The following is a 12919-nucleotide window of genomic DNA, read 5'->3' as shown; positions in this document are numbered from 1 at the left end:
GGGGGCACAAAGTTGATCATCGAACTGCGGCCTGAGGTTGTCCTGGTGCCAAGTGCTCGTCTGGAAAACCTGATGTGTGAAGATTTTGTTCATTATGGACAGTCTGTGACAAGCACATTATTCCTATAACAAAGCAGTACTCACGCTCAGATCGGGGAGGGGTGAGGAGGCGTTCGCCTTTATCACGCCCTTCCAGGTCACATTGCCACGAGCCATGTGAGCATTGAATTTCCTGCTAATCCGGGTCTGCCTATCCGGTGGGCCCATTCGGGAGCATTGGAATGTAGTCAAAGTACAAGAGCCCCAATACCAAACATTGGTGATTCAGTGGTAGAATTCCCGCCTCCCATGCGGGAGGCCTGGGTCAGATTCCCGGCCAATGCAGCTTGACAGTTTTGTATATATTAACCTCTCCTTGAGGTAAAAGAGTCCAATCTCCTGCTTGCAAAACACACATTTTCCCCAACTGGCACTGGACTACCGAGGACAGGAACCAAGGGTTTGTTGGTCAGATCTGGTCAGAAGTGGGTTATATGCATAGACTTTGCGAACGCAATTCACCAACTTGGCGCGCTCGGCCATCCTCACAAATATCCCTTGTGTGTTTCGTGGCAGGGTCGGGGAGAATCAAAGATAACACCCTCGTTGTATCAATTTCTGTTGGACTGGAAAGCCAAGGATAGGAAACAGACAGTTTTTGTCAGTCTAATCACACTAGAAGCAGAATAAAACCTGCATACCCGTAGAGACTGCAACCTGAATGGAGTTACTTGGACGGCTCGGCCACTCCGACAGACATCGATTGTGTTGTTTTCCATGGCATCATAGTTTTCTGATGCTTATATGCATGCCAGTTCCTCTGACTTACTGACTCAATACTCATCTGAAATGTAGGAATCCAAGTCAAGAGCATGAGAATGAAGACAAAGTCTGTTGACGGAACATGGGGCACTCGGACTCAATGTCCCCTGCTTCCCTCGGAACATGGACAAAGTTATGCTGGCGGTGCGAGTTGAAGCTCCTTCTGACTGGGGACTCTGCCAGACATTACCAGCACACCCTCACAATACGTAATTCTCTTTCAGGTCGAACTGGCATCTGCTGCCAACATCGAAGCAAACACACCACCCGGTGGGAATCAGTTTACAGCTCCGCCCCTCTTTTGACCCCAGTGTCCAAGAAATGCGGCAGCAAATCCGATGACATGACCACAAAGTTGATCATCGAACTGCGGCCTGAGGTTGTCCTGGTGCCAAGTGCTCGCCTGGAAACCCTTATGTGTGAAGATATTGTTCATTCTGGACAGTCTGTGACGAGCACATTATTCCGATAACAAAGCAGTACTCACGCTCAGTTCGGGGAGGGGTGAGGAGGCCTACGCCTTTATCACGCCCTTCCGGGTCACATTGTCACAAGCCATGTGAGCATTGAATTTCCTGCTAATCCGGGTCTGCCTATCCGGTGGGCCCATTCGAGAGCAGTGGAATGTAGTCAAAGTACAAGAGTAACAATACCAAGCATTGGTGGTTCAGTGGTAGAATTCCCGCCTCCCATGCAAGAGTCCAGGGTCCAATTCCCAGCCAATGCAGATTAACTGTTTTGTGTATATTAAGCTCTCCTTGAGGTATAAGAGTGCAATCTCCTGCTGCTTGCAAAACACACATTTTCCCCGACTGGCACTGGACGACCGAGGACAGGAACCAAGGGTTTGTTGGTCAGAAGTGGGTTATATGCATAGACTTTGCGAACGTAATTCACCAACTTGGCGCGCTCGGCCATCCTCACAAATATCCCTTGTGTTTTTCGTGGCAGGGTCGGGGAGAATCAAAGATAACACCCGAGTTGTATCAATTTCTGTTGGACTGGAAAGCCAAGGAGAGGAAACAGACAGTTTTTGTCAGTCTAATCACACTCGAAGCAGAATTAAAACCCGCATACCCGTAGAGACTGCAACCTAAATGGAGTTGCTTGGACGGCTCTGACACTCCGACAGACACCGATTGTGTTGTTTTCCATGGCATCATAGTTTTCTGATGTTTATATGCATGCCAGTGCCTCTGACTTACTGACTCAATACTCATCTGAAATGTAGGAATCCAAGTCAAGAGCATGAGAATGAAGACAAAGTCTGTTGACAGAACATGGGCCACTCGGACTCAATGTCCCCTGCTTCCCCCGGAACATGGACAAAGTTTTGCTGGCGGTGCCAGTTGAAGCCCCTTCTGACTGGGGACTGCCAGACATTACCAGCACACCCTCACAATACGTAATTCTCTTTAAGGTCGAACTGGCATCTGCCCCCAACATCGAAGCAAACACACCACCCGGTGGGAATCAGTTTGCAGCTCTGCCCCTCTTTTGACCCCAGTGTCCAAGAAATGCGGTAGCAAGTCCGATGACATGACCACAAAGTTGATCATCGAACTGCGGACTTAGGTTGTACTGGTCCCAAGTGCTCGTCTGGAAACCCTTATGTGTGAAGATGTTGTTCATTATGGACAGTCTGTGACGAGCACATTATTCCGATAACAAAGCAGTACTCACGCTCAGATCGGGGAAGGGTGAGGAGGCGTTCGCCTTTATCACGCCCTTCCGGGTCACATTGTCACGAGCCATGTGAGCATTTAATTTCCTGCTAATCCGGGTCTGCCAATCCGGTGGGCCCATTCGAGAGCATTGGAATGTAGTCAAAGTACAAGAGTCACAATACCAAGCATTGGTGGTTCAGTGGTAGAATTCCCGCCTCCCATGCGGGAGGCCCGGGTCCGATTCCCGGCCAATGCAGCTTGACTGTTTTGTGTATATTAAGCTCTCCTTGAGGTAAAAGAGTGCAATCTCCTTCTGCTTGCAAAACACACATTTTCCCCGACTGGCACCGGACGATTGAGGACAGGAACCAAGTGTTTGTTGGTCAGAAGTGGGTTAAATGCGTAGACTTTGCGAACGTAATTCACACACTTGGCGCGCTCGGCCATCCTCACAAATATCCCTTATGTTTTTCGTTGCAGGGTCGGGGAGAATCAAAGATAACACCCTCGTTGTATCAATTTCTGTTGGACTGGAAAGCCAAGGAGAGGAAACAGACAGTTTTTGTCAGTCTAATCACACTAGAAGCAGAATAAAACCTGCATACCCGTAGAGACTGCAACCTGAATGGAGTTGCTTGGACGGCTCGGCCACTCCGACAGACATCGATTGTGTTGTTTTCCATGGCATCATAGTTTTCTGATGCTTATATGCATGCCAGTTCCTCTGACTTACTGACTCAATACTCATCTGAAATGTAGGAATCCAAGTCAAGAGCATGAGAATGAAGACAAAGTCTGTTGACGGAACATGGGGCACTCGGACTCAATGTCCCCTGCTTCCCCCGGAACATGGACAAAGTTATGCTGGCGGTGCGAGTTGAAGCTCCTTCTGACTGGGGACTCTGCCAGACATTACCAGCACACCCTCACAATACGTAATTCTCTTTCAGGTCGAACTGGCATCTGCCCCCAACATCGAAGCAAACACACCACCCGGTGGGAATCAGTTTGCAGCTCCGCCCCTCTTTTGACCCCAGTGTCCAAGAAATGCGGTCGCAAGTCCTATAAAATGACCACAAAGTTGATCATCGAACTGCGGCCTTCGGTTGTACTGGTCCCAAGTGCTCGTCTGGAAACCCTTATGTGTGAAGATGTTGTTCATTATGGCCAGTCTGTGACGAGCACATTATTCCTATAACAAAGCAGTACTCACGCTCAGATCGGGGAGGGGTGAGGAGGCGTTCGCATTTATCACGCCCTTACAGGTCACATTGTCACGACCCATGTGAGCATTGAATTCCCTGCTAATCCGGGTCTGCCTATCCGGTGGGCCCGTTCGAGAGCATTGGAGTGCAGTCAAAGTACAAGAGCCACTATACCAAGCATTGGTGGTTCAGTGGTAGAATTTTCACCGGCCACGTGGGAGGCCTGGGTCCGATTCCCGGCCAATGCAGCTTGACTGTTTTGTGTATATTAAGGTCGACTTGAGGTAAAAGAGTGCAGTCTCCTTCTGCTTGCAAAACACGCATTTTCCCCAACCTGTACTGGACTACTGAGGACAGGAACCAAGTGTTTGTTGGTCAGATCTTTTCAGAAGTGGGTCATATGTGTAGACTTTGCGAACGTAATTCACCAACTTGGCGCGCTCGGTCGTCCCCGGGGTCTCCTCCCGGTGGGACGTGCCTGGAACACCTCACCAGGGAGGCGTCCGGGAGGCATCGAATACACGCTGGAGAGACTACATCATTCGGCTGGCCTGGGAACGCCTCGGGATCCCCCCGGAAGAGATGGATATCGTGGCTGGGGAGAGGGAAGTCTGGGCGTCCCTGCTAAAGCTACTGCCCCCGCGACCCGACCTCGGATAAGCGGTAGATGGATGGATGGATGGCGCGCTTGGCCTTCCTCACAAATATCCCTTGTGTTTTTCGTGGGAGTGTCGGGGAGTATCAAAGATAATACCCTAGTTGTACCCATTTCTGTTGGACTGGAAAGCCAAGGAGAGGAAACAGACAGTTTTTGTCTGTCTAATCACACGAGAAGCAGAAGTAAAACCTGCATACCCATAGAGACTGCAACCTAAATGGAGTTGCTTGGACGGCTCGGCCACTCCGACAGGCATCGATTGTGTTGTTTTCCATGGCATCATAGTTTTTTGATGTTTAAATTCCTGCCAGTGCCTCTGACTTACTGACTTAATACTCATCTGAAATGTAGGAATCCAAGTCAAGAGCATGAGAATGAAGTCAAAGTCTCTTGACGGAACATGGGCCACTCGGACTCAATGTCCCCTGCTTCCCCCGGGACATGGAGACAGTTTTGCTGGCGGTGCGAGTTGAAGCTCCTTCTGACTGGGGACTCTGCCAGACATTTCCAGCACACCCTCACAATACGTAATTCTCTTTCAGGTCGAACTGGCATCTTCCCCCAACATCGAAGCAACCACACCACCCGATGGGAATCAGATTGCAGCTCCGCCCCTCTTTTGACCCAGTATATCATCGAACTGCGGCGGCCTTAGGTTGTCCTGGTGCCAAATAATCGTCTGGAAACCCTTATGTGTGAAGATGGTGTTCATTATGGACAGTCTGTGACGAGCACATTATTCCTATCACAAAGAAGTACTCACGCTCAGACGCTCAGGGGTGAGGAGGAGTTCGCCTTTATCAAGCCCTTCCGGTTCACATTGTTAAGAGCCATGTGAGCATTGAATTCCACCAGCAGAGGCGCACTCACTATAAGGGAGTAAAAGACAGAATGGACACATTGTCTTTATACATCAGATATTGTCAGGAGTGGGATTTAAACCTACGCCTCCATAGATTCTGCAAACTGAATGCAGCGCCTTGGAGCGCTCGGCCATCTTACGGTGGTATTCTGGGTCTGGTGGGCAACCCGTTCAAGAGCATTGGAATGTCTACAAGCCACTATACCAAGCATTGATGGTTCAGTGGTAGAATTGTCGCCTCCCACGAGGGAGCCCTGATTCTGATTCCCAGCCAATGCAGCTTGACAGTTTGTGTATATTAAGGGGGAGACTGCGTGAACTGGCCGCTAAAGGGTTCGCGAAAAAAAAAAACACCCTCCCTCTAAAGCACAAGCCTATGTTTGGTTTTGGGGGGGTGTAATTAGCCATGGGGTGGGCGGCTTCCCCCTGGCGTTGGGCATCGGTGTTCGGGGGCTGGTTGGGGCCAGGGCTACTGTTCCGGGTCGGATTTAGAGATTTCGGTTTGCGATTTCGGTGCCTGCGTTCCGCCCGCCCCAGGGAGGCAGTGGCGGGGGGCGGTGGGGGTTATGGTTGTCCCCATCACAGTGAACACACTAACTTGTTAGCTGAAGCACCCGGTGAGCAGTTCAGGGTGTCAGTGTCTTGCTCAAGGACACCACAGCCATGAGTCCATGGGATGTTTGCAGATGGCAATGATCTTAACCATGGGGCCACGGCTGCCCTTCACACACTCTGCACTTTTTTTTAATACCACTGTACATGCTCCGCACATTGGGCACTCATTTCTCATTCAGGACCCCTTTGGGAACTGGCACCAGGTATGGTGGGGTAGGTGCCGGGCCAGGTGCTGACACATCTGTGCTGGTTTCCAGTCTGATCGCGTCCCCCCCTTCACTGCTCTACCGGTCCTCCAGTTGTTAATGCATCATACACCAGTCTGTGGGGGAGGGGCAGGCTCAGGCTGGGGGGGGGGGGGGGGGGGGCACTTGGCCTTCTCACCTGGCCTGCCATGCTTCTCTCCCCCAGATTTTTTTTTTAATCCACACATTCACTATCCACACATTCACATATCCTTTAGGGAGCTGGTCGGCCTAGGTGGGAGTGACGGTTGTGGGTCATTATTGCTCTGTAACAAAACTGTTCCAGCACAAGGCCATACAGATCCACCATTCTGCATGGCCATGCAGCAGAACAAGACAGATTTATAAAATAAATAAAAATAAAGCACAAGACTTGGGCGTCTTCTTCACAAATGAACGGCCGCAGATGGAATTAGCGGGAGCTACGTGCGACACACGGGTGACTGACTGTTCTGGCGATGCTAAATCCAACAACCAAAAGAAGTACAGCCCGCGTATATCAATGGTCTTCTTAACCAACAACGCCAATCCAATGATAAATCAAAATCATGCAATAACCGTAACTCTAATTCGCGGCAAAACTACACGTCGAAACAGGGTACATGCAATGCCCAGCCTAAATCAGACTCGTTTAACAGAGACATCTAAAACGACTAGTGACAACCGGGAAAAGGGCTCCCGAACTAACAGCTCCCAAAGGGAACTTAGTGCCGTGGCAGAAGAACTACTTGCGGTGCTCCGCAGCCTGTCCAAAGACAAATAGCGGGACCCATCATTATGACTAGGCCAGACTGAGTCGTACAGAGTCACAGAGGTCACGAAAGGTCAACCAGGTTCCTCCGTTGTTCCCCTAATGACAAGTCAAGTGCCTCTGTGACCCCGGTCGACTCCGCGACAACTTTGCCTCGCAATAGCCTTAGCGGACCACTTTGCGACGAGTCATCGCTCGATTCCTCTCATGCCAGCTTAATCATGCGACTAAACCCAGGCAAAGCCTTTAACTCACGTGACATTACGCTATTGAATAACATTCTGCCATTCCGACAGCTTTTGGGAGAACTAACTGCTAAACGTACTTCTTGGAAGTTAGACTTGAGCACTGGGCACAGCACTGGGGCGCCCCAAGGTTGTGTCCTCTCTCCGCTGCTCTTCTCTCTCTACACGAACGACTGCACCTCAGCGAACCCGACTGTCAAGCTCCTGAAGTTTGCAGATGACACCACTGTCATCGGCCTCATCAAGGACGGGGACGAGTCTGCATATCGACAGGAAGCGGAGCGGCTGGAGCTGTGGTGCGGCCGACACAACCTGGAGCTGAACACGCTCAAGACTGTAGAGATGATCGTGGACTTCAGGAGGCATCCTTCGCCACAGCTGCCCCTCACGTTGTCCAGCTGCCTTGTGTCAACCGTCGAGACCTTCAAGTTCCTGGGAATTACAATCTCTCAGGACCTGAAGTGGGCGACCAACATCAACTCCGTCCACAAAAAGGCCCAGCAGAGGATGTACTTCCTGCGGCTTCTGAGAAAGCACGGCCTGCCACAGGAGCTGCTGAGGCAGTTCTCCACAGCGGTCATCGAATCAGTCCTGTGGTCTTCCATCACAGTCTGGTTTGGTGCTGCTACAAAAAAGGACAAACTCCGACTGCAACGGACAATCAAAACTGCTGAAAGGATTGTCGGTACCCCCCTACCCACCCTTGAGGACTGGCAGGCTGCCAGAACTAAGACAAGAGCGTGCAAAATCCTCTCGGACCCTCCGCATCCTGGTCACAAGCTCTTCCAGCTCCTTCCCTCAGGTAGGTGCTACCGATCAATGCAAACTAGAACTAGCAGAAAACAGCTTCTTCCCTCTTGCGGTCAACTTCTTAAACATCTAACCTACAATTCCATTGCAACAATATGGCAATTTTTTTGACTTGAGTTCGTTGTCACATTTCTGTGGGGCCAATTATATATTACTCGTGCAATGTAGTCGTATCGCCACGCTGCACTATTTGCATATCTGTTGTTGACCAATACTGGCCAATGATGCCAGAGTAGCATCTGCTCCATTTGCACACTGACTGAGGAGTATCTGCAACATTTGCACAGTCAACATTGTCCCAGGTTATCACACTCTTCGTCACTATAAACTGCATACACTCCTTGACATCTCGGCGCCCTTTGCACAATATTCATTGCACCAGACTATTGCTATATTAGTCATTCGAACTGCTCTAAGTGCTAGAGGACTCTGCATCTTTTTGCACAATTGTAAAAAAAAAAAAAAAAAAAAAAAAAAAATGTACCGGCATTACCAGATAACGAGCAACCCTTTATTGCTCAGTGACTGTTTTTTTGTTGTTGTTGTTGTTGTCAATGTCTTTATGTCTCAAAAGGGTTCTCTGTCAATTGACTGTCTGTTGTTGTACTAGAGCGGCTCCAACTACCAGAGACAAATTCCCTGTGTGTTTTTTTGGACATACTTGGCAAATAAAGATGATTCTGATTCTGACTGATTAACCAGGTATTCAAGTTTCATGGTTTTCCCAAGAATGTGGTATCTGATCGGGGCCCCCAATTCATTTCACGATTTTGGAAGGAGTTTTGCAGTCTAATAGGTGCTACCGTCAGTCTGTCATCTGTGTTTCATCCTGAAACCAACGGACAAACCGAGAGGGTGAACCAGGACCTGGAGACTGGGCTCCGATGTCTCGCTTCACAGGAGCCACAATCCTGGTCTCATAAGTTGGTTTGGGTTTGAGTTCTCTCATAATTCCCTCCCCTCTGCATCTACTGGTCTATCGCCTTTTCGCGTTGTGCATGGTTACCAACCATCTCTATTTCCTGCCATAGCCCCAGAGTCCACAGTTCCAGCGGCATTGACCTTGGTGAGACGCTGCAGGAGGACCTGGGAGCGAGCCTGCCAGATGCTGCTGCGCCAGGGACGGTCCTACAAGACCGCAGCTGATCGTAGGAGGACACCGGGCCCGAACTACAAAGTCGGTCAGTGACTTTGGCTCTCCACCAAGCATATTCCACTCCGGGCGTAGTCCCGGAAGCTCGCTCCCAGGTTCGTTGGGCCCTTCCCCATCACAAAGATAATAAACCTTGTCACCGTGAAGCTTAGGCTCCCTAAGTCGATGCAGGTCACCCTGCTTTTCACGTCAGCCTGGTCAAGCCCACCCGGGAGTCCCCTCTGGTCCCGCCTTCCAGGCCCCCTCCTCCCCCCCGGTTCCTGGATGGGGGCCCTTTCTTCTCTGTGAGGCGGCTGTTGTCGTCTCGTCGGAGGGGGAGGGGGTTTCAATATCTGGTGGACTGGGAGGGCTACGGGCCTGAGGAACGTTCTTGGGTGCCTTCTGCGTTTATCGTGGATGACTCGCTCATTCGGGACTTCCACGTTGCGCATCCATGGGCTCCAGGGCCGTCTAGAGCCGGTCATTAAGGGAGGGGTACTGTCATGGGTGTGTGTTCCGGTTTTTGTCTTCCCCCTATTTCACACACACCTGCTCCTGAGAGCATCTTCCCCACCTGTGCCTTGTTCACCCTAATTACCCCTGGCATTTAACCATATGTCTCATTCTTTCTCGTCGCCAGTTTGTTGTACCTTGTCGTCACGTTCCAGCATTCCTTGTTTACACGTCAAAGACTCACAGTAAGACTAGACCCTGTTCCGATTATCGAACTCGCCTTTTTGCCTCATGTTTTTGGATATTGTTGCCTTTTTTGGATTGCCTGCCTGTGTACTGACCTCTGGCCGTATATTAAACCTCTCTTTTTTGAAACTGTCCATTTGTTTTGGAGTCATGCATTTATGGGTCCTATCCTTTGTTCTGTTCATGACAGAAAAGGTTGAAGTAAGAATTACCACAACAGCAAATTTTAGTTGCTGTCCTACTGATAAGAAACCAGTTTTTAGAACATCCTCGGTGTTGACAAACTCGACCAAATTCTCTAAAATGGGGAAAGGAAGTAATAAAATAAAACCCAGAGATACACTGCAGTGTAGATTGGAAGTTCATTTAAAAAAAAAAAAAAACAGGATCCTGATAAAATTAAATATTTAGACACATGGATAACTGAACACGGCTTTAATGGTTAGTTAAATACACACAAAATAGCCGCGTTGCAGGAATCAATCATAATAAAGAAAAAGGAAAAAAAGGAAAACCTTAAAAAGACGAAGAAAAATGGTTTTGAGGAAACAGAATACTGGATGAGAATAGCCTCACAAAGTGAAGAGGAAGACAGAAACCGATAAGAGAATGAAGACAAAATAAGAAAGAAAAAGGAATGTGAAAATAAAGACAGAGAATGCGTAGAGAGGAAAAAAGAACAATTAATGTTACACAGAAATGAGGAGGCCCCCCCCTTATCCTAAATTACCAACGCCTCCACATTAGAAAGACTGACACCACATCAGAATCAGAATCATCTTTATTTGCCAAGTATGTCCAAAAAACACAAGGAATTTGTTTCCAGTAGTTGGAGCCGCTCTAGTATGACAACAGACAGTCAATTGACAGAGAACACTTTGAGACATTGACAAAAAAATACATAAAGCAGACATAAACCAGTTTGTTGAGGAAATGGAAAATTTAAGGCGATCATAGAAGACGAAGAAGAATCATCTTTTATTGTCATGGACATGCATGCACATGAAATTTGTTCTCTGCATTTAACCCATCACAGTGAACACATACACGTTAGTGATGACAACAAGTGTGGATGCCAGCCATGGGTCCAGATTGGCATAATAATAGAGGACAATGGAATCCAAGAGATGCAAATGGTATTTTGGCCCATGATAGTCGCAAATTGGGACACCGGGGTCAAGGATTAATTAACAGAGCAACCCAGCGTTTCAAACAGAGAGCAAATTACACTGTAAAACAAAAGGATGATGAGCCTTTTGAGGAATACAGAGTAAGAATGACAACTGTATTCAAGACTCACAGCAAGCCTGCAGGAGAATGAAGATGTAAAGGAGCCATTTCAACAGCAGTTGAAGAATGCTCTCCATGCAGGTTTAAAAGACACAATTTGCAGCTGGGTTAACAAACATTACATTGGCCTGCCTAAAGGCACCTTGGAGGAGTATGTAAATCATGCCCTCCATGCAAAAAAAAAAAAAAAAAAGATAAAAAGAAACAGAAGTCTACAGACACCTTTTACCAAGATGAAGGACAGGAAGTTTTCTACCAAGGTGGAAGAGGCAGAGGTGGTTTTTGAGGATGAGGATGAGGATTTAAAGGCTAATCAGGAAACAGATGAATTTTTGGAAGAAGAGGTCCTCCTAAATTTACAGAATTTATAGGCATTAGACGGGATAAAACCTGAAATAACTTTATTGGTAAATGGGAAACCAATTACGTTATGTGACACAGGTGCATGTAGGACCACTTGTAATGAATCAATTCCAAATGCTAGACCAAGCGAGCATTGTGTTATAGTCAGATCTGCAAGTGGAAGATTGTCTAAAGTAATAGAATCAGAACCTGTGTGGCTGAGGGACCCTGAAGGACAATCGTGCCAATTGTCCATCTTAATGTTTCCTGATTGTCCAGTAAATCTTTTAGGTCGAGATGGTTTGCTTTTGCTAGGATTAGCATTAGTACCGACAGCCGAAGGACACATTGCAGTAGAACGAAAAGCTGACTTGCAAAAAGAAGACATTTATGTTAATGACTGAAGGTGAAAGGTGATCCCCAAATTACTAGACTAGTAATTACTAGACATTTTGTCTAGTAATTACTAAATTACTAGACAAAATGTCAGAGAATTATTTGCATATTACACTCTGGTACAAAGGTACACCCGGTCCAGAAGTGGAATATGAGAGGAAATTGGCAAAAATAACACCAGCCAGAGTCACTGTGACTTATTTATACACTAATACAGAAAGTACAGCAGTTGCAGGAGTGACATTAAATGAAGAGACGGAAGCACTGTTTAGAATGTGGACTCCACCCCACATCTTTTTGTACAAAAAAATGGAAAAACTTAGGGAGAATAGTTGAACAAGGTGAGAGACAACTGATTGGGTTACCTTTTCAACCAATACAGAAATAAGTGCCTCAACAGGAAAGGAAAGAAAGGCATTATTTTGGACGATTCAGGCACAGGAAGGGATACACCAACCAAACATCCAGATGCTTTGACATTGGCAAAAGCCCTTTGTGAGGATATCATTCCTAGATATGGTATTCCTGAAAAAATATACAGTGATAACGGTGCCCATTTTGTTAACCAAATTGTGAAAAAGATAGGAGTGATGTTTCACATTGATCTAAAGAATCATTGTGCTTGCCACCCTCAAAGCGCTGGATTAGTGGAAAGGATGAATGGAACAACAAAAAAACAGACTAAAAAAGTGCATCGAAGAAACAGGAAGGCCGTGGACACAGTGTTTGGAATTAGTAAAGCTGTATATAAACATAAGTAATTCAGGGCTAACACCCTATGACACATTGTTTGGAAGGCCTTATAAACTACCTCAATTTAAGAACCAATGGGAAACAAATGATGAAGCTAATTTAGCTGACGACATGAGAAAAATGTCAGAAAAACAACAAGCAAGGGTGGTAGTAAAACGCATATCACAAAGTGATTTTGATTGGGAAATTCAGTCCGTTACAGGAGTTTCAGGACAAAATAATAATTGGTTGCTTATGGTAGAACAAGCTGCTAATCTGACCCACAGGGATTGTGTAGCATGCATGGGCCCAAGACCATTATTACAGATAATACCAGCCATCACTCCACAAGACTTTGTCATCGATGTTATGAATAATACTAATCCTAGTAATACATGTATGAGTTGGG

The 12919-nt window shown here is 47.4% G+C and overlaps 2 non-coding genes across 2 annotated transcripts; both read left to right on the top strand.

Moving 5' to 3' along the window:
* Positions 1-313: 313 nt before the first annotated feature.
* On the top strand, positions 314-384 carry trnag-ccc (transfer RNA glycine (anticodon CCC)). The gene has a single exon. It is a non-coding gene; the product is annotated as a tRNA-Gly (tRNA).
* Positions 385-2713: 2329 nt separating this feature from the next.
* On the top strand, positions 2714-2784 carry trnag-ccc (transfer RNA glycine (anticodon CCC)). Its single transcript has one exon. It is a non-coding gene; the product is annotated as a tRNA-Gly (tRNA).
* Positions 2785-12919: the final 10135 nt, after the last annotated feature.

Source organism: Phycodurus eques, chromosome 6 (genome assembly GCF_024500275.1).
Source record: "Phycodurus eques isolate BA_2022a chromosome 6, UOR_Pequ_1.1, whole genome shotgun sequence".
In the NCBI taxonomy this organism is placed as follows: Eukaryota; Metazoa; Chordata; class Actinopteri; order Syngnathiformes; family Syngnathidae; genus Phycodurus; species Phycodurus eques.
Note: the sequence above shows the minus strand (reverse complement) of the source record. Positions and strands in the feature narration are given on the sequence as shown.